We start from the raw sequence: 22,723 nt of genomic DNA, 5'->3' as shown, positions 1-22,723 counted from the left end.
AACCAACACCATGAATGATACAGATACAAATGGTCTGTCTGAATGGAGGAACAGATTCCAAAACTGAGTGGTCTACTCTTGTCTGCATTCCTTAGACAGTCACTGATGTCAAGTGACAGCCCTTGGGGCAGTGACTCCCCAGGCAGGACGTTCCCATGTTATAGCTCACTTAGAGTCAGGTCTTCTGCTGGGGCTGAGCATGAGGATTAATATTCTGTTAGAGGCAGACCAGCCGGTATTTAAAGTAGCATGCACATTTAATAATGGAGCCAGTCCATGAAGCTCTAAACCTGGAGAGAATATGGCATCTCTACAAATGAGAAAAATAGAAACCAAAAGTATGATAATGAATAATTAACATCTGAAGAGGCTATTGAGAAAATAACAACTTTCACTACGCGGATGATACAGTACTGATAGCAAACAGTGAAGTAAATTTACAGAAACTAGTATCTACCATCAACACAGAGAGCGAAAGACTTGGCCTAACCTTAAACAAAAAGAAAACTGAATTAATGGTAATATCAAACAAACGTGATGTCCCAGACTGTAGGATCGTATTGGGAAATGAAATCCTAAAACAAGTTCACACCTTCAAGTACCTTGGATCATGGGTAACATCTGATGGCAAATGCGAAACAGACGTAAAAGCAAGAATAGCAATGGCAAGAACAGCATTTACAGAAATAAGAAACATCCTAACGAACAAGAAAATAGAAATTGACATCCGCCTTAGAACTCTCAGTGGCTACATTTTTCCTATATTGATGTGTGGCTGCAAGTCATGGACCATCACAAATGCAATGGAAAAGAGAATCAATGCAGCAGAGACGTGGTTCCTCAGAAGAATGCTATGCATATCATATACGGACAAGATGACCAACGAAGAAGTTCTACAGAGAACAAAAACGAAGCGTATATTACTTAAAAAAATCAGAAAACACAATCAAAATTCTTTGGATACATCATGTGAAGAGAGACATTAGAACATTTAGTTACAACTGGAAAGCTGGAAGGAAAAAGAAGCAGAGGCTGACAGAGAATGAAAATGATAGATGGAATAATATCATGGTTAGAAACAGGGGAGGCAACAACTACAATTCGGAGGGTCAGGGACCGTGATGGATGGAGAGATATGATCATCCACGCCGAATGGCAAGGCACCTGAAGATTGAGAAAATATACAAAGGACATGAAATAGTTATAAAGGGCCAAAACATGTTGCTGGTTGAAATTCACCTCCTATTGGCCCAGCACATGCATGTTTTCAAAGCCTGCATGTGTCCAAGGAGGTCTGAAGAACAGTCAGAACAACTGACACTGACACAAATCTCATCAATGCCCCATTACTCCTCACGGATTCAAAATGCATTGATAATCAAAGTATGTATGCACTAGAAAATCCTGGGATTTTTCTTCCCCACCGACAGCCGCAAAACAAAGAACCATGGAATCCATTCAGAGAGAAAAAAAATCATCAAACTCCACCCCCCCCACTCACCCCCAAAAAATTGCGTAAACAGCAACAAAAAAAGGCAAAAACAGCACATAATCGAAAGGCACAAATCAAAATCAAAATTCCAGCTCAGTGTTCATTATCTGTAGGCTGCCCCAATTCAAAATCTCCCAAACTAGGAACAATAAAAAAAAAAGGAGCAACCTAAAACACCAGAGCACATTGTAAACATGAGGTAGAGTCCACAATCCACATCGATTAAACTTTGCTCCGGCACCAGCCATCAACAGTGTCGAGGGAGGGAGGGAGAGAGAGAGAAACCATTCGAACGCAGGGGCCTTCCTTCAGGAGCAGTGAACGAAAGCTGGAGAAAGACTGTCACATGCAGACACCCCCCTCCAGTAGCAGCAAGTGAGAGGCTGGTAGACGGTGCTGAACACTCACTCACCACCTCACCCGCTTTATTAATTTTAATCTTCCTTGGCGCATTAATTGGCAAGAGGTGGAGTTGATCGTGGGCTCGAAGCTTCCCGGCCTCCAGAACGCATGCATTGCTCGCAGCCTCATGGTACGCGCTCAGAGTCAGCAAAGTGCCAGATCGCCCAATCGACCCAAAAATACACCGCCAGGACTGGAGGGCCTAATATACCTACCCTCCATTTTCAGTCCCTTTAGTAGAATGGATGGGAAAGGTATGTGAAGCTAAGTGGTTCCTTTGAATATTGATATCTTTAATCAGTTACATTTTTTAAATTAATTTTTTGCTTGTTTCATTTATTTATTTATTTAACTTCTGAAGTTCCATCACGATTATAGACATTTGGAAGCAGTTAAAAGACCTTTGATATTAGTTATAGCAGTGCAATCGCTCGAATCAAGGAAGATGTTCTCCTAAGTGTTTGTCTATTGGCAGGTCCTTGGGTGGCTGGGGAGACCAATACAGGGTCTGGTGCAGTATGGACAAGGGTAAGTGATGGCTACGGTTAATAGTTGGGTTTTTTGGTTGTATCCTTTGATTCTACCAGATGTTAGAGGGCCAGCTGTGTGGTCAGGAGATGATGTGGGCTGGTCAATATTTGTGGACCATTCTGCTCCACAGGATGGCCATGGCATCAATCTCTCGCACATACACACACAAAACTGCAAAAAGTGAGTTAAGCAGAGGTCATTTAACATAGGAAACATTTTGCTAAAATTAGCACAGTTGCCTGAGAATCCAGTTGCATCATGCTGTTTTCTTGAGGCAATAATACAATTGAAAATCAATATGGAGTGAAATACTTGAGCAGCCATTTCTGGATAAACATGCATCCCTCAGAAAATCCAAGTTGCTATTTCTTAACATCAGTCAGCCTGTATTCCTGACACAAGTTCCATGGTAGTGTCTCACTGTATGATACTGTTCTCCAAGCAGTGTACCTTTTGGGTCTTTTCTGTGGTGGTACCCATCATTGAGCAGTCCTGGGACAACCAAGTTTTGTCAACATATATACCACAGTGGAACTCTTGCTGGATAAGTATATTACTCTTATACTTGGACTCCATTGTACTGACCACAACAAGCTTGACGATTGGCCTGGACATGATGAGCAAAAGGGCCTATGCTTGTGCTGTACAACTCTATGTCTCTAAACAATCCCCTTGATATGAAAATTGTCCTAATTTTCTTCCTCCTTCTCCACCTATTCTTTTCCCTCCACAGACAAGTGCTGTTTCCTTCTCCCACACCATCACCTTGGCCACTACTGGTATCTTCTCCCTCCTCATTCCAATCCTGATTCCTTCTCCCCCCCCCCCCCCACCTTCCCATCTACTCTAACATACATCCAACATCCTTCTGTCCCCAGCCATGGCACAGGCCCACTCAAGATTGTGACCTCCTACTCCGTGAGCTTGGCCTTTGGAGTAAAACACCAGATGACAAATTTTTGATGCTGGTAATGTGCAATACTTGTCCATTAACTCCAGTGCCTTGTAACATAAGGATTCAGAGAAGGACTAACAATCAGAGCAATTGTTGGTACCATTCTGATGAACCCTTCACAGAATAGCATAACTAGAAACCTCAAATTTAAGGAGTGATCAGACACCAAATAGGCAATTTGGAAATAAATACCCAGGAAATGGAGATAATGTTGAATTTTCTCCCACAGGGCATAGCTGAGGTAACTTTCATGGATGTATTTAGATGTCTAAATGAGAAAAGAGGAGTAAGCTGAGTAAATAAGCCACCATTAGTTGATTGCACAAAATGTTTTGGTTCTTCAAATTCTATGTTATTCAGAATATTATCAAAAGATTTTGCAACATGCTCTAGGTACTTGAAGTTTTCTTCAGTAATGTCCAGGAGAAGAGAGTAGTTAGACTATCTGGAGTAGTGAGTTATCTTAACCCTGGAAGGGGCTTTTACTTAGAGGAGTGAGATATTTTCTCTGGCAGGAACTGGAGATATGCCCATTGGTTCCTCGCAGATTCAGTGCCAGACAGCAGGGTGGTTTGATAGATGCCTCTAGCAGGCATGATGCTGGCATAGCGACTAAACTCAGGCCCCTGGAGCTTCAGCATCAGAATAAATCATAAAGAGAGGACATTTCTGATTTTTTTTTACATTGCACACTAAAATAATCATAAATATAATATGAATGGTGGTTGACTTTCGAAAGAATCTTACTCCTTCATTCTTCAATTTTTCAGAAATTAAATGTTCCTTTTGTTTAGTTTATTATGCAAATAATGACTGTCTTTTATAAAAATATGTTTATGTCACTTCTTTTCTTAATATATTTACCAATTTTTAAAATCAAGGAACACTTGGAATTTTTTTCTTTGTCAGCCAGTAATGGAAGGAGTACATGGAGGGGTATATTTTACGAAATATACTGCGTAACTGGATGACATCAAAGGGAGTTAATGATATCCTTTATATGAAGCCTTATGCATAGTCTTTGTAGTAACCCTGGTATTTTAAAAAGTACTTTTATAGTCCCTGGTAAAAGTCTAATTTTCTAGATTGCTCCAGAATTCTTTTTATTGATGTTACATGTATGCTTGTCAGATGCAAGTTTTGAGTTGCAAAAAATAATTTGTCGTTAGGTTTTTCTTACTCAAAAAAGTCATGTTGGCATTGCATGCAAAATATTTCTAACTCATAGAGTGCAAGTAGTACTACATTACTTATGTATGTCGCTACTAAATCAAGGCCTTTTCCCAAATTAAACTTTTTCTGCGCACTTTTACAATTACAGAGTGATAGATAAGGCCCTTACTTGAATTCAGTTTCCTGCAGACCACTAGAATTTGTACCAACGTACACTCAGGTACAGCTTTCAGACTAGTCAAGCCCAAGGGACAAGCAAGAGGAGAGAAAGAGAGGAAAAAAAACTACTTCAATCTCTCTTCCCTTTGCATTAGCTCTTCCCAGCTCAGACTCCATCGCCCTTCAGAGACATCACTGTGATTGACTGCCCTGGCAGATGTGCTGCTATAACAGGTAACCTGATCATCTAAACCCATCTGTCTCTCAGTCCTCTTCAATTCACACTTTGAAAAATATTAGAAATTGGGAGGGGTGGACTGCTTTGTTGTGCAAAAATGGAGGGGCTTCACCATCATACAAAAGATTAACCTCGGGGTGGAAGGAAAGTGAGGATGAGTGACATTTTTACAACTATACTATATCTAAAATTACTGCAGTCATTTTAATAGCCAAAACTAAAGTCTTCATGCATTGAGCACAGTCTCATATTTACATATACTGAGGTCTCATCATACTCAAATAATTAATATTATTCCATGGTCATTCCTTACTAAAACAAAAATAAATTGAGTTCAGTAATTAGATTAAACATCTGAATGGTTAAAATTGGTCTCAGTGTTAGTTAAACAGATGGAGTGCTCAGTCGTGTGGAGTCAGAATGGCTGTCTTGTTCAGCAGGAGAGGGTTTTTGTTTGTCCTCTTTGGTGCCCACAGTCTGGCAAATGTTGTGACATAAGCAAGTAGAATTACTGATTTCACTTTCTAGTGGATTGGCTGGAACAAGAACATGCAGAAGTAACCTTAGCATCATGCTAAAATGTGAACTAATTTACCAGTGCAAATTTTTCCGATAATTACTTTCCACCAAAATATTTTACTGGGCTTGTATATGGAGCATTTCATTCTACAAATCAGCACTCCCACAATGTAGGCTTTTTCGGTCTATCATCAAGTGCTGGTCAGGGAGGATATAATCTCAAAGATATCTGCAGTTCACACTCCTCCATTCTAAGCGTTAGTGAAGAAAATTGAAGATGTGATTCCACAGTATTTTACCAGAGAATTAGCCCACTGTTCTGAAAATAAAACAATGTGCAGTGGGCAGACATAAAAAGGGAGGAAATTGGTGAAAGAACTGTCAGCAAACATCTCAAAGAGGCAAATGACACACTGCAGTGGTCAAGAAAAGAAATATAACAAAGCACTACAATTTGTAGTGTGTTATAGAATATTTTGTTGATTGTTGATTGTAGAGATTGGATTTGAAATTTAAGGCTGCAAAAATTAAAGGTAATTAGATACATTTACATCCATAGGACTTTACAAAATCTAGTCAAGTTATTTACTTTAGTCCTGAGAGAATAGGAATGCAATATAAAATATGTATATCAAGCACTAAGTGTTATATCATAAAGTTAATAAACCAAGCTACAATCTTTATGGGTTTGTTGTTTACTTATAATTAAAACACTCTTTGTTTTTAATCAAACCATAGCATTCTGCAGCAAATTTGCAACTTATATATAAATGTACACCTGCATTTATTTGAAAGCTTTTGTGCAGTGACCCTATTAGATGCATTTACTCTTGCTCCTGTATACAGGACTGGATCAGCGTTCGTCACGAGCGCTAATGTGATTCTTGTAGCCGAAGGAAGAGCTGGTGTGTAATTTGCACTTAGCCATATGACAGCTGTTGAGGAAAATTCAAGAAAGATTGCTGGGGAAAATCACCTTGCACCTTTCCTGATTGCAGTAAATCTGATAGTGTTCAGGAAGTAATGTCCAGTGGTCTTGCAAAACAGGCATCAAAGCACCTTCATACACAAGTACACAAGTATTGAACTAAAAGGGATGTGAAATCTGAATGGACAGAAGCAATGACCAGATGACTGTGGTTTTATATGAATTAACAAAATAAAATGCCCCTTTTCTTGGGCCCTGTTTGATGGGACTGTGCTACATTAACAAGTGCTCCATCTAGTGGTTTCATCTTCTTTAACAGTCTAAATTTTACAGATGTCAAGAGAATTCAACAACATTTTAATAAAAATATAATTCATGCATATGTTCTGATGACTAACAATTCTTGCTTCATTCCCTGTAATTAATTCACCTCAGATGTCAAATTTATTAGAGAAAATATTTAATTTTATTTAACTTGACAGTTGGATCCCACACTAACTTAACAACCTTATCATCATTGGATTCTCTGGCAAAATACTTTGGATGCAGTGGATAAATGGCATTTCCACTATTTCCAAAACATTGAAGGATCATGAGTTCAAGAAAAACTGCACTATAGTATTTTGCCTCCAACTTTTTGAATCACACCATTGCCCAAGAACAAGGTGAGCTGCCTCAACAACTATTGCCCAGTAGGACTCAAATCTATCATGACAAAATGTTTCAAATGGTTGGTTATGGCTAGAATTAACTCCTGAATGGTCAGGGACTTGGACCCACTGCAATTCATCTAGTGCCACAACAAGTCTACAGTGGACACAGGCTCACTGACTCTCCGCTCTCACACATGCAACATGAACCTCCAAGTCTCTCCACGCTTTGGAGCACCTAGACAACAGCAAAACATACGTCAGGCTGTTGATTATTGACCACAGGACTCATATTGAGAGACTTGGAAGTTCATGGTGCATGTGTTCCTGGATTCTGGTTACTCTTTTTTTTGCTGTTTTGAGCGGCTTGATCAGGGCGATCAATGTGGACTGGGGTGCTTTAGCGAAGAATGGCCCTGTGGTCTGCATTAGCTAGCGACGCGATGCTGAACTGAACTAAGCTGAATACTACCAGACTCCTGGTTAGATGTTTGATATTCCATATGTCGTTCACTCACTTTTTGCTATTTACACAATTCGTTCTTTTTCGTCTGTTGGGTGTTTGATGTTTTCTTGAATGAGTTCCATGATATTTCTTTGTTTCATGTCTGCCTGCAGGAGGATGAATCCCAGGGTTGTATTCGTTTATGTGCTTTAATATTAAATGTACTATGAATCTTTGAATCTCCGTACATCACTCTGCAACTGGATCCTCAACTTCCTCATCAGGAGACCATAGTCAGTACGGGTCAGTCATAACATCTCCTACTCAGTGACAATCAACACAGGCACATCTCAAGTATGTGTGCTTAGCCCATTGATCTACTCTCTCTACACTCACGACTGTGTGGCTAAGGTCAGCTCGAACACTAACCCATAAGTTTGCAGATGATACCATTGCTGGTAAAATCTCAGATGGCAATGAGAAGGTATACAAGAGTGAGATAGGTTAGCTGGTTGAGTGGTGTTGCAACGACAATCTCACATTCAACATCAGCAAACCAAAGAATAGATTGTGGGCTTAAGGAAGGTGACATCGAGGGAACATGCACTAGTCCTCATTGAAGGGTTGTTGGTGGAAAAGGTTAGAAGCTTTGAGGTCTTGGGTGTCAATATTTCCAAAGGTCAATCCTGGATCAAATGCACTGATGCAGTCATTAAGAAGGCACACCAGTGGCTCTACTTCATTAGGAGTTTGAAGAGATCTAGCACATCTCCAAAGACACTCAAAAACTTCTAGAGATGTATAGCCAAGAGCCTTCTGAGTGATTACATCAGAATCAGAATCAGGTTTATTATCACCAGCATGTGAAGTGAAATTTGTTAACTTAGCAGCAGCAGTTCAATGCAATACATAATACAGAGGAAAAAATAATAATAAAATAATAATAATTAATAAATAAATCTTATTCAGTGTATTTTATACAGTATATGTATATTGAATAGATTAAAAATTGTACAAAACACAGAAATAATATATATTTTTTAAAAAGTGAGGCAGTGTCCAAGGGTTCAATATCCATTTAGGAATCCGATGGCAGAGGGGAAGAAGCTGTTCCTGAATCGCTGAGTGTGTGCCTTCAGGCTTCTGTATCTCCTTCCTAATGGTAACAGTGAGAAAAGGGCAAGCCCTGGGTGCTGGGGGTGGTTAATAACGGACGCTGACTTTCTGAGACTGCGCTCCTTGAAGATGTCCTGGGTACTTTGTAGGCTAGTACCCAAGATGGAGCCAACTAAATTTACAACCCTCTGCAGCTTCTTTAGAGGTCCTGTGCAGTAGCACCCCCCCCCCCATACCAGACAGTGATGCAGCCTGTCAGAATGCTCTCCATGGTACGTGTATAGTAGTTTTGAGTGTATTTGTTGGCATACCAAATCTCTTCAAACTCCTCATTAAGTATTGCCGCTGTCTTGCCTTCTTTGTAACTACATCGATATTTTGGGACCAGGTTGGATCCTCAGAGATCTTGACACCCAGGAACTTGAAACTGCTCACTCTTTCCACTTCTGATCCCTCCATGAGGATTGGTATGTGTTTCTTCATCTTACCCTTCCTGAAGTCCACAATCAGCTCTTCCGTCTTACTGATGTTGAGTGCCAGGTTGTTGCTGCAGCGCCACTCCACTAGTTGGCATATCTCACTCCTGTATGCCCTCTCGTCACCATCTGAGATTCTACCAACAATGGGTGTATCGTCAGCAAATTTATAGATGCTAGCCACACAGTCATGGATATATAGAGAGTAGAGCAATGGACTAAGCCCACATCCCTGAGGTGCACCAGTGTTGATTATTAGTGAAGAGAAAATGTTATCATCAATCCACACAGATTATGATCTTCCGGTTAGGAAGTCAAGCATTCAATTGCAGAAGGAGGTACAGAGGCCCAGGTTCTGCAACTTCTCAATCAGGATTGTGGAAATGATGGTATTAAATGTTGAGCTATAGTCAACGAACAGCATCCGGTCATAGGTATTTGTGTTGTCCAGGTTGTCTAAAGCCACGTGGAGAACCATTGAGATTGCATCTGCCATTGACCTATTGTGGCGACAAGCAAATTGCAATGGGTCCAGGTCCTTGCTGAGACAGGAGTTCAGTCTAGTCATGACCAACCTCTCAAAGCATTTTTATCACTGTCGATGTGAGTGCTACCGAGTGATAGTATTAAAGACAGCTCACATTATTCTTCTTAGGCACTGGTATAATTGTTGCCTTTATGAAGCAAGTGGGAACTTCCGCCCGTAACAGTGAGAGGTTGAAAATGTCCTTGAATACTCCCACCAGTTGGTTGACACATGTTTTCGGAGCCTTATCAGGTACTCCATCGGAACCTTCCACCTTGCGAAGGTTCACTTTCTTTAAAGACAGTCTAACATCGGCCTCTGAGACAGAGATCACAAAGTCATCAGGTGGAGCAGGGATCTTCACAGCTGTAGTTGTATTCTCCCTTTCAAAGTGGGCATAGAAGGTGTTGAGTTCATCTGGTAGTGAAGCATTGCTGCAATTCATGCTATTGGGTTTCGCTTTGTAGGAAGTAATGCCTTGCAAGCCCTGCCAGAGTTGTCGTGCATCCGATATCACCTCCAACCTCATTGGAAATTGTCCCTTCGCCCTTGAAGTAGCCCTCCGCAAATTATACCTGGTTTTCTGGTACAGGCCTGGATCACCAGACTTGGAATACCACAGATCTAGCCTTCAGCAGACAACGTACCTCCTGGTTCATGCATGGCTTTTGGTTTGGGAATGTGCAGTAAGTCTTTGTAGGTACACACTTATCCACACAGGTTTTAATGAAGTCAGTAACAGCTGCAACATACTCATGCAGGTTCGAAGATGAATCCCTGAATACAGTCCAGTCTACCGATTCAAAGCAGTCCTGTAGGCGCTCCTGTGATTCCCTTGCCCATACATTCCTGGCCCTCACTACTGGTGCTGCAGTCTTCAGTCTCTGCCTATACTCAGGGAGTAGAAATACAGCCAGGTCATCAGACTTCCCGAAGTGAGGGTGTGGAATAGCACAGTAGTCATTCTTGATGGTGGTGTAGCAAAGGTCCAGTGTGTTGTTTCCTCTGGTATTGTAAGTGATCTGTTGATGGTAATTAGAAACATAGAAAACCTACAGCACAATACAGGCCTTTCGGCCCACAAAGATGTGCCAAACATGTCCTTACCTTAGAAATTACCTAGGGTTCTCCATAGCCTATTTTTCTGAGTTCCATGTACCTATCCAGGAGTCTCTTAAAAGACCCTATTGTATCCACCTCCACCACTGTCACCAGCAGCCCATTCCAGTCACTCATCACTCTCTGTGTAAAAACTTGCCCCTGACATCTCCTCTGTACCTACTTCCAAGCACCTTAAAACTGTGCCCTCTCATGCTAGCCACTCCAGCCCTGGGAAGAAGCCTCTGACTATCCACATGATCAATGCCTCTCATCATCTTATACACCTTTATCAGGTCACCTCTCATCCTCCATCGCTCCAAGGAAAAAAAGCTGAGTTCACACAACCTATTCTCATAAGGCATGCTCCCCAATCCAGGCAACATCCTTGTAAATCTCCTCTGCACCCTTTCTATAGTTTTCACATCCTTCCTAGAGTGAGGCGACCAGAACTGAGCACAGTACTCCAAGTGGGGTCTGACCAGGGTCCTATATAGCTGCAACATCACCCCTCCTCTCCTAAACTCAATCCCACGATTGATGAAGGCCAATGCACCGTATGCCTTCTTAACCACAGAGTAAACCCATGCAGCAGCTTTGAGTGTCCTATGGACACAGGCCCAAGATCCCTCTGATCCTCCACACTGCCAAAAGTCTTACCATTAATACTATATTCTGCAATCATATTTGACCTACCAAAATGAACCACCTCACACTTATCTGGGTTGAACTCCATCTGCCACTTCTCAGCCCAGTTTTGCATCTTATCGATGTCCCGCTGTAACCTCTAACAGCTCTCCACACTATCCACAACACCTTCAACCTTTGTGTCATCAGAAAATTTACTAACCCATCTCTCTACTTCCTCATCCAGGTCATTTATAAAAATCAAGAAGAGTAGACGTCCCAGAACAGATCCCTGAGGCACACCACTGGTGACCAAGCTCCATATAGAATATGACCCATCTACAACCACTCTTTGCCTTCTGTGGGAAGCCAGTTCTAGATCCACAAAGCAATATCCCTTTGGATCCCATGCTTCCTTACTTGCATAGGGCACCTTGTCAAATACCTTGCTGAAATCCATATACACTACATCTACCACTCTACCTTCATCAATGTGTTTAGTCACATCCTCAAAAAATTCAGTCAGTCTTGTAAGGCACGACCTGCCTCTCACAAAGTCATGCTGACTATTCCTAATCATATTATGCCTCTCCAAATATTCATAAGTCCTGCCTCTCAGGATCTTCTCCATCAGCTTGCCAACCACTGAAGTAAGACTCACTGGTCTGTGATTTCCTGGGTTATCTCTACTCCCTTTCTTGAATAATGGAACAACATCCGTAAACTTCCAATCCTCCGGAACCTCTCCCGTCCCCATTGATGGTGCAAAGATCATCGCCAGAGGCTCAGCAATCTCCTCCCTTGCCTCCCACAGTAGCTTGAGCTATATCTCATCTGGTCCTAGTGACTTATCCAACTTGATGCTTTCCAAGAGCTCCAGCACATCTTCTTTCTTAATATCTACATGCTCAAGCTTTTCAGTCTGCTGTAAGTCATCCCTACAATTGCCAAGATCCTTTTCTGTAGTGAATACTGAAGCAAAGTACTCATTAAGTACCTCTGCTATCTCCTCTGTTTCCATACACATTTTTCCACTGTCACACTTGATTGGTCCTATTCTCTCAGGTCTTATCCTCTTGCTCTTTACATACTTGTAGAATGCCTTGGGGTTTTCCTTAATCTTGTCCACCGAGGCCTTCTCATAGCTCCTTCTGGCTCTCCTAATTTCTTTCTTAAGCTCCTTCTTGCTAGCTTTATAATCTTCTACATCTCTATCATTACCTAGTTCTTCGAACCTTTTGTAAGCTCTTTTTTTCTTCTTGACTAGATTTACATCAGCATATTGCTTAGTGATTTTTTTCAGGCTGGCCTAGTTAAAATTTCCCAATACAATGGTGGAGGTGTTAGGATGCGCTGTTTCATGCATGTTGATCCCATTGCTCAGATCATCTGAAGCCTGATTGACTTTGGCCTGACGTGGAATGTATACTGCTACAAAAATGACCCCTGGAGAACTCCCATGGTACGTAAAAAGGACGGCACTTAACTGCTAGATATTGCAGGTCTGGTGAGCAGAATTGGGACAGCACTGATATATTTAAGGACTTAGAAGAGTTGATCATGAGGCATACTCCTCCACCTCTGCTTTTGAGAGACTCTATAGATCTACCCTGACTGTGTATAGTAAACCCATCCATCTGAATCGCTGCGTTCGGTACGGAAGTGGTTAACCAGGATTCCATGAAACAATGGACGCACACGGTCCTAATGTCCCTTTTTTTCCCAGCTCTGAGATCATCGATTTTATTCACCAGAGACTGCACGTTTGCCAGCAAGATAGTCGGTATTGGGAGTTTAAAAACCCGTTTCCTTAAACGCACTTGTAACCCTAATCTACAGCCACGCTTCCTCCATGGGTGCTTCCGTCCACAATCTGAGTTGTTTCCATCAGTTTTAAGCAGCGATAGTTTGTTTAAATTGATTAAGACATCTTTGGTGACTGTACTGACTTCGGAAGGAGCTGTGTTTTTTTGCTGTATCAGGCTGAAACAAGAATATTTAATCATATCCATTGAGAGTACTGTTACTACTCGAGTTGCCTCTAGGTGCCCCGGAAGTTGGGGTATGGTATGAACATTCCAATACATAGAATTGCAAGAGGATTTCAGGTTCAGCCACATCTGTCACGGTCATAATCCTCCCCACCATCAAGAACATCTCAAGAGGCAATGCTTAACAAAATGGCATCCATCATTAAGGGCCTCACCATATAGGATACGCCTTCTTTTTGTTTCTACCATCAAGGAAGAGGTACAAGAGCCTGATGACCTACATTCAATCATTCAGGAACTGCTTCTTCTCCTCTGTCATCAGCTTTTTGAATGGTCCATGAATCCATGAACACTGCCTCACTACTCATTTTTCTTTGCATTATTTATTTATTTTGTAATTTATAGTAAGATTCAGATTCAGATTTATTACAAGTACGTCAAAGCATACAGTGAAATGCGTTGTTTGTGTTAACAGCCAACATACCTAATGATACGCTGGAGACAGCCCAGAAATGTCACAATACATTCCGATGCTAACATAGCAGGCTGACAATGCAGGCAGAACAACACAAAACACAACAAAACGGAACAAGACAAACAACAAAACAAGCCCATTTCTTCTCTCCCACCCTCCCTATCAACCACACATACAGACAGTCTTCCAACTCCAGAACGGACCTCTGGGCCTCCAGGCCTCCAGTCTCCAGTCTCCAGCCATCATTCTATGAGTTCTGGACTTCCAATCCACCTACGGACTTCAATCTTTGATATCCACACCTGGACTAGCCGATGGCAGGAGCCCGATCTCCAGTCTCCAACTCCAAGCACACTAACTGACCAGTCCTTATGGTTCTTGCTCACAACAACATTCACTGATCTGGGACAACCTGATATCCATGAATATCCTTTATCCAATGTCCACAATGCTGGAGCAGAGACCTATATTGGCATGTCCTGTATCACTAGTCATCATCGCTGGCTGTTGAACGCAGAGCACAGTGTGGAGGCCTGCTCTCTAAATTCTCCACTTCTTTGTCTCTAAACTCTAATGTGTCCGCTTACTCCGCTCTGTCCCCAAAACCATTCCTACGAACTTAATGAACAATCGAGTCTCAGCCACAATCTCCACAGAGAATACATCTTGGTGCCATCATAGTAATTTTATGTGTGCACAGTACAGCTTTTCCAAGGCATCAAATTTGATGACAACTCATATTGTAATGATAAATGTGATTCTGTTTCTGGTTCTCAAGTTTTCTTATGGTTTGTTAGTTTCCATTTAGGCAATATTTCCTACATTTGGTACTTTTAACAAAAATGTTAGCCTGAATGATAAAGTGAGCACACTGAGTAGTGTCAAGTGGCTTATTTTCCGCTAATAGTGTTACTCTTAGTCTTCTCACTTCTGTGCCTTGTTTGAAATCAAACTGATCTTCTAATCCCATTATCACTTTATCTTTCATACTTTCTCCTTCCAATCTCACAATATTATTTTCCTTCACTCATCTTAACCTGCGTGTAATTCCTTAACTGTAATTGCTCCAATGCTCTTCTGTTGGTCCTACATGTATATCCTCAACTCTTCATAAACTTCTCATTCACACTTTTCCCCAACAGGGCAAATTTGTTACAGGCCCATCATTGCATCCTACACATGGGAGACCAACATTATTATCTTCAAGTTATTCATCGGTCTAGCCTGTTCCAGGCCTATAATCACTTTCTCTGGAAATCTTTTATTCTGAATTTAGTCTTTTGTAATTCCCTGCTTTCCTTCTCACTGATAATAAAGAATTGTGCATTGCAATCAGAACAATATCAGATAGTGGAACCTTGACGGGGCAGACTCTAGAAAAACTCAGCAGGTCAGAAGGCATTTTTGTCAGTTGTTGAAAATGAATTAAGCCAGTAGCCATTTTGCTAACCAATGCTCTCGAGCTTGGTTTCCTATATCGCCTTTAAAAGCCTCTTTTAAATTCATCTCTTTGCTGAACTTTTAGTTAACACCTTCACTATTTTCTCTTTGCTGCAGCTGCTTTTACTTTGAAATGATTTGACGTAAATTAGCAAGGAAGGTATTACTTATTAAAAGACAGGCTATAGAAATCTGTCATGATGCAATGCAAGATGAGAGACATGTTTGGCAAATTAACAGGATTTGTAAGAAGCACAAAAACTATAGTATGATACCATAAAATTTAAATCAACAAGCTGAAAAATTGCATTTCCACAAGTTATATTGCTTTACGTTTTGTAGTTCCAGTCCCCACATGCAGCACTTCATAAGAGATGTCATAATGTATATGTTATTGCATGCTTTAGTATCATTTACAAGCAATAAGCTTTGAGATGTATTACCCTTTCTTACCAATTAGTGCATTTTCATATTAAGTTTACTTATCTAAAATTTAAGTAAATAGCATTGTCTTTGTTTTTACTATAATGTACTTCACAATAATCTTCGTTTTCCTGGTTGTTAACCATGCTGCTCAAATATTATAAACTCCACAGTTGACTTGTTGAGGTTTATCATCATGTATTGCAGATAAATTGCAATTTTGTTTCATCATAAATGTTAAAGGAGCATGATTACAGGTGCATCATGATCAGCTGATGCTCCAATGTCTCCGCAAACTGAAGCCTATATATGAAATTGTATGCATCCAAACTGCTGTCACTCATAATTCTCCTTTTTGGTCAAACTTCACCAAAATCTGCAAGGAACAGAGTATTGAGCGATTTTTCAAAAAAGGGGAAATTAAGTCTAAGCAATCAATTTGTTCCATATAACATTCAATTCCGCTCAATTTTAAACAAAAGTGTTTCTTCACCTCGGCTGTCAGCTTAGAGGTATAACAAACACTAACTAACGATTTGAAATTTAATACTACACCTCGTCCAAAAACAACCTTATGTTATGGGAGTTTTACTTTCATCAGCATGTGTTTCATCAAAATCATATCTAATTTGGTTATTTGAGAGCCTACACAAATGAAAGAGCCACTGAATAGGTACTTATTTCCCATATGTGAATCAAGTTTGTGGAGAGTATTTAGTGTCACTATGCTTTAATCTACACACAATGAACAAATATTGTTCCAAACACGTACAGACAAATGAACACTGGATGATATTGGTCTATTGACACTTAGCAGCACATCCTTACCTGAGTTTTTTCTTAAGAAACTTTAGTTAGAAAAAGGCTAAATTATTCAGTTGGAAAACAAAGCAAAGAGGAAAGGAATTCAGCAGGTAAGAATGAACACTGATCAGTGCTTTTGTTTTGAGTGTTGAACGAAACAACAAAAGATTGCACCACAGATGTCTTCTAAATCAGTTCCATATTTGATTCTCACAGAAACAGGGCAAACTACTTTGAAATGAAATGGCAAGTCACAGAAAGTTCTATAAACTTTGCTTCAGCAAGTGATAGTTAATTTTGCATCATATCCAGCTTATACACTTTTCAGTTATAAAATATTCATTGACTGGAATAGAGCCTGATACAGTACATACTTATTTGCTTTTCATGCTGATGGAGCAGATGTGTTGAAGTGCAGAGTTTCAAATCAGAATGAGAAGTCACTTACTGTGGCCTGTTAAAGAAATGTTTATTGCAAAGTTAAAGAGTAACAGCAGATAAGCCTGGTTTTTCCCTGAGTTCGTGCAAGGGCATAGTATTGTCAGACATCAGCACAAAGTCTCTCCTTGATCCTTCTCTGTCAGGTCTTACTTGACAGCCTGCAAAACAATGAAACTTTAAATATTAAGGTCATTAAAATGGACTCAGATTATTGACATGTTCCTCAAAAATTCTTTTTCAGGCATTTTAGCAATGAGATGACTTCAAATAAGTTCAATAGTAAGCAAAAAAGCTGCAGGAATAAGTAAACAACAGGAATTCTGCAGATGCTGGAAATTCAAGCAACATACATCAAAGTTGCTGGTGAACGCAGCAGGCCAGGCAGCATCTCTGGGAAGAGGTACAGTCGACGTTTCAGGCTGAGACCCTTCGTCAGGACTAACTGCAGGAAGAGTGAGTAAGGGATTTGAAAGTGGGAGGGGGAGGGGGAGATACAAAGTGATAGGAGAAGACAGGAGGGGGAGGGATGAAGCCAAGAGCTGGACAGGTGCTTGGCAAAAGGGATATGAGAGGATCATGGGACGGGAGGTCCGGGGAGAAAGACAAGGGTTGGGGGGGGAACTCAGAGGATGGGCAAGGGGTATAGTCAGAGGGACAGAGGGAGAAAAAGGAGAGTGAGAGAAAGAATGTGTGTATAAAAATAAATAACGGATGGGGTACGAGGGGGAGGTGGGGCTTTAGCGGAAGTTAGAGAAGTCGATGTTCATGCCATCAGGTTGGAGGCTACCCAGACGGAATATAAGGTGTATATTTTTATACACACATTTTTTTTCTCACTCTCCTTTTTCTCCCTCTGTCCCTCTGAATATACCCCTTGCCCATCCTCTGGGTTCCCCCCCCCTTTTCTTTCTCCCCGGACCTCCTGTCCCATGATCCTCTCATATCCCTTTTGTCAATCACCTGTCCAGCTCTTGGCTCCATCCCTCCCCCTCCTGTCTTCTCCTATCATTTTGGATCTCCCCCTCCCCCTCCCACTTTCAAATCTCTTACTCACTCTTCCTTCAGTTAGTCCTGACGAAGGGTCTCGGCCTGAAACGTCGACTGCGCCTCTTCCTAGAGATGCTGCCTCGCCTGCTGCGTTCACCAGCAACTTTGATGTGAGTTGCAGGAATAAGTGCCAGGAAGGAGAACAATGAGAAGCACTGAGCTGGATAACAGCTTGGATAACAGCATTAATATTTTTATTTGTATAGCTTGTCACCTTTGCAGATTGGTGTATGTCATATATCATTTTTCATTAACCTCTGTCTTTTTGTCCTGTAAATGCCTGTAAGAAAATGAATCTCAGGGTGCTATATAGTAACATATACATACATACTTTGATAATAAATTTACTTTGAAATTTGAAGAAAAACTGAATTAACAGAAAATTATTTACCTGAAAAGTTAACTCTACTTTTCTCTTCATAAATGCTGTCCAACTTTCTGGGTTTTTCGATTTATATTTAAGACAATTGAAGTGGATTTTAAGATGTATAAAACATTGGCTTCAGTGGACTCAGCAGCTAAAAAAACATTTTTAGTTTAAATTTTGTAAAATCAGCAAAAACAGAACCTGATGTTGGAGACTGCCTCCAGCTTCCACACTGCCCTCAAAATAACTTGATCCATCTCTTGACACCTCTTCCCCTTTTCTCAATTCCTCTAACTCTAGATTTCTACTAATATCTTATACAGACCTACTGACTCTCAAGGTTATCTTGACTATACCTCTACCCAATCTGACACCTGTCAAAGTGCTACTCCTTTTTCTCAGTACCTGGTCTCTGCTACATCTGTTCTCAGGATGAGGCTTTCTGTTCTAGAACGTATCGGATTTCATCATTTTTCAAAGAACAAGGGGGCATCATCAATACTTCACTCATCCGCATCTCCTTGATTTCCCATACACCTGTCCTCACCCCAGCCTCCTACCGCCATAATAGAGATAGGGTTCCCTTAACATATCCAGAGCATCATTCTCTGTAACTATGACCATCTGAGCGTCCGACCGCTAAGCACATCTTTCCCTCCCCTACCCCCATCTCCGCTTTCCATAGGGATGGTTCTCTATGTGATTCCTCAATCCACTCATCCCTCCTGGCACTCCTGCCAATGCATCTCCTGCTCCTGCACCACCCTCACCACCGCTGAGGGCCCCAAACCCCCCTTCCAGGTAAGGCAACACCTCCCCTGCCAATCTGTCAGGGATATCTATTGTATCTGATGCTCCCAGTGTGGCCTCCTCTACTTCGCTGAGACCCGGCGTAGACTGAGGGACTGCTTTGTCAAGCAGCTTTGCTCCATCCATTGAAAACTCATGATCTCCCTGTTGCCACCCATTTCAATTTGACTTCCCATTCCCATTTCAACATCAGAATCAGAATCAGGAAGAGGCTAAATATTGCCAACATATGCTGTGACATTTATTGTTTGGTGGCAGCAGTACATTAAAGTTTTTATTTTTTATATATATATAGGGGTGAGCATTCGGTCCACGATGACAAATGAGAAGAGCTCATTTATCTCAACTGTTAGTTTGACTGTGACAAGCACAATAGCAGACAGAGCAACTTCATTCCATGAGAACCAACCCACATACAGACGGGGGTGGTGACTATTACCCATCCCAATTACAGTCAAGGTGACCCACAAACATACAAACGAACAACTGTATAACCCAATCTAAAATGTAACAATAAATGAAATTGAACATCTCACCATAATTCCACAAAAAGACAATAACAGTAAGTATATATATGCTGTATGTGTGTGAGCATGTGGGTGTGTAAATAAATATATTATATATTATACATACGTATAAACTAACTGATGATACCTCCTACATTCACGCATGCACTCAGTGGCCACTTTATTGGGTATACTGTACATGAAAACAAAAAAGCATCCACTGCACAAAAGAATTATCAGTTAGGATTCATGGATTCATTGGCTTATTGTCCATTCAAAAATCTAATGAGGTGGGGAAGAAGCTGTTCCTGAAACATTGAGTGTGTGTCTTCGGGCACCTGTACATCCTCCTGATAGTAGTAATGAGAAGAGGGCATGTTCTGGGTGATGGGGGTCCTTAATGACGGATGCCGCATTTTTGAGCATCACCTTTTGGAGATGTCCTCGATACTGGGAAGGATAGTGCCCATGATGGAGCTGGCTGAGTTTCCAACCTTTTTCCGATCCAGGCAGTGATCCCTCCATACCAGATCTCCATAATACCTCTGTAGAAATTTGCTAGTCTTTGGTGAAATGAAATATAGCAACTGATGTGCCTTCTTTGCAATTACATCAGTATGTTCGGCCCGGAATAGTTTTCAGAGATGTTGACACTCATTCCACTGTGCTGATCCCTCAATTTACCCTTCCTGAAGTCCACAGTCAATTCCTTGGTCTTACTGATGTTGAGACAAGGTTGTTGTTACAAGACAACTCAACCAGCTGATCTATCTCACTCCTGTACACCTTCTTGTTACCATCTGAGATTTCACCAACAACAATTGTGCCATTGGCAAATTGATAGATGGCACTTAAGCTTTGCCTAGCCTCACAGTCATGGATGTAGAGAGAGTTGATCAGTAGGCTAAGCATGCAATCCACACTCACTGTGGTCTCCTGATGAGAAAGTCAAGGATCCAGTTGAAGACGGAGGTATAGAGGTCTAGGTTTCCATGGCCCACCGTCTACTGTCGTGATGAGGCCATAATCAAGTTGGAGGCGCATCACCTGATATTCTAATTTCCAGTAACTTCTCTTCTCTCCATCCCCCCCTCCCGCATTTCTCTCTTTTTACCATTCTGGTTCCCCTCTTATTCCTCTTCTCCTCACCTGTCTATGATCTCCCTCTGGTGCCCTTCCTCCTTCCCTTCCTTCCATTGGCCACTGTCCTCTCCTACCAGATTCCTTCTCCTTTAGCCCTTTATCTCTTCTACCTATTGCCTTCCAGCTTCTTACTTCATTCCCCTTCACCAGTCTCACCTATCGCCTGTCAGCTTGTACCCCATCCCTCTTCCTCACCTTCTTATTCTGGCTTCTGCTCCATTCCTTTCCTGTCCTGATAAAGGGTCTTGGCCCGACTTATCTGTTTATTCCCCTCCATAGATGCTGCCTGATTTGCCAAGATCCTCTAGCATTTTGTGTTTATTGTATGGATAAGCATTTATCCATTAGAGAGTAGTACCTAAAAATAAAAACAGTCAGAAATAGATAATACAAATACGATTGGAATTGTATTTTGGCACCTCAGATTGATGTAAGGCCGTTTTATTGTGCAAGTGTAGCATGCAGCTTCTGATTAATAAATTTTTGCAAAATTTGCCTTGTATAAAAGCTATAACAGCAATAAATCTGTATCTTTAGTCAGCTGCAACTCACTGCAATAAACAGAACTAAATTAACTTAATCCTGTGAAGAAGATCTAATAAATATGGGGAAGGTGTGGAACAGGCACGTTTGCCAATCATATAAAAAAGCTATCAATTAAACATCATAATTTCAAATTTCCTTTCTTGAAATTCAAAACTATGAGGTATACATGAGAATATTTCAGTAAGTCATTTTTATCTACTCTGCAATAACAAGGTACTTGTGAATTTAATTCAATTAGGAATTAAATCAATTTATACATAAGTGCTGTACTCACTCTTATAAATTCATTTACGTTTCAAGGTTCCTTGAGAAACTGAAGTTTTGCATATGTGAAGCATTTTGCAATATAGCCATTTAAATATGATTGTGCACTTTAAAGCCTTTAAATTGATCAAGAAATTGGCTTTGCCCATTGATAACACTGGAGCCATTAACAGTCATGTTGATCATGACACCCCACTCCAAAGTTCTTGCACAATAATTGAAGATGTGGTACTCAGACCAAAGTCAGGCTTGGGGATAGAGTTTGGCAGTTGAAGTATGATGGTCTAGCAGATGCAGTATAGTGATTAGGACCTATAGGTGAGTTCACAGAAGAAGATCTGTGGCTGGGCACATGAAGAAATTCTTTAGGAAGGACAAGGGAATGTGTTCAGGATGTGTGGTGGCTCTAGGAGGTTTGGAACCTGGGGTCAGGGCAAACTGGGAATTCTTGGATGGATCAGGAGTTTGGGTGATTTGTAGAATTGGAGGAGTCTTGGAGAAATGGAAGGGTCTTGGAGATTTGGAAAAGACCAGGATTTGTAGTGTTGGGAGAATCATAAATTTGAACCAGGACATCAGAGAAGCATCAAATCCACAATGGGAATCAAGGCCTGGATCTTGGTGATTGTTGTGATCAGTGTCAGCAAGGAGAATCGTTGCAGTGTTGGACGGTCTCAAGTTGCATTATATCTTCAAACATGGTTCTTCTGGGAGTGACCAACGATGGCCATTACTGAGACAATTAAGTCTAGTTTCCCCCATAATACTCCAGAAGACACTTTACAGAGCAGATGATATCTTCCTAAATGTATTGGCATAGAAGCCATGCCAGCTGCACAAAGCTGAGTGTCCCAGAAGTGCTTGGTTGAACTCCCAGAGAGACAGAAAATGAAATTGTCATCCACCTTTCTGATTGGAGGGAAAATTAGGTCTAAATTGCATAATATTGAATAAAAGAGTGACTATTTTTCTAGCCTCTTTAACATGCAATGAACGCATTGAGAGGAAAATGGAGAAAGAGCTCAAATAACAGATAGATTAGATTGAGTGAACAACATCTTAACAGGTAGGTACAGAAATAGAAATGGCAGTAAAGAATAACTGGAATTAGAGTAAAAGAGAAAAGAGACA

The 22,723-nt window shown here is 40.9% G+C and overlaps 1 long non-coding RNA gene across 2 annotated transcripts in view; it reads left to right on the top strand.

The window, feature by feature from the left end:
• Nucleotides 1-22,723, top strand: part of LOC134347938 (uncharacterized) — a 60,164-nt gene that overhangs the window by 14,821 nt on the left and 22,620 nt on the right. The window contains exon 1 of one of the 2 annotated variants that reach the window (XR_010018304.1): nt 2,364-2,422. The exons of the other annotated variant lie outside the window; for it this stretch is intronic. This is a non-coding gene — a long non-coding RNA (uncharacterized LOC134347938). Of the gene's footprint in view, nt 1-2,363; nt 2,423-22,723 lie in introns of those variants that run through there. 2 annotated transcript variants of the gene reach the window in all.

This window comes from Mobula hypostoma, chromosome 1 (assembly GCF_963921235.1).
Source record: "Mobula hypostoma chromosome 1, sMobHyp1.1, whole genome shotgun sequence".
Taxonomy (NCBI): Eukaryota; Metazoa; Chordata; class Chondrichthyes; order Myliobatiformes; family Myliobatidae; genus Mobula; species Mobula hypostoma.
Note: the sequence above shows the minus strand (reverse complement) of the source record. Positions and strands in the feature narration are given on the sequence as shown.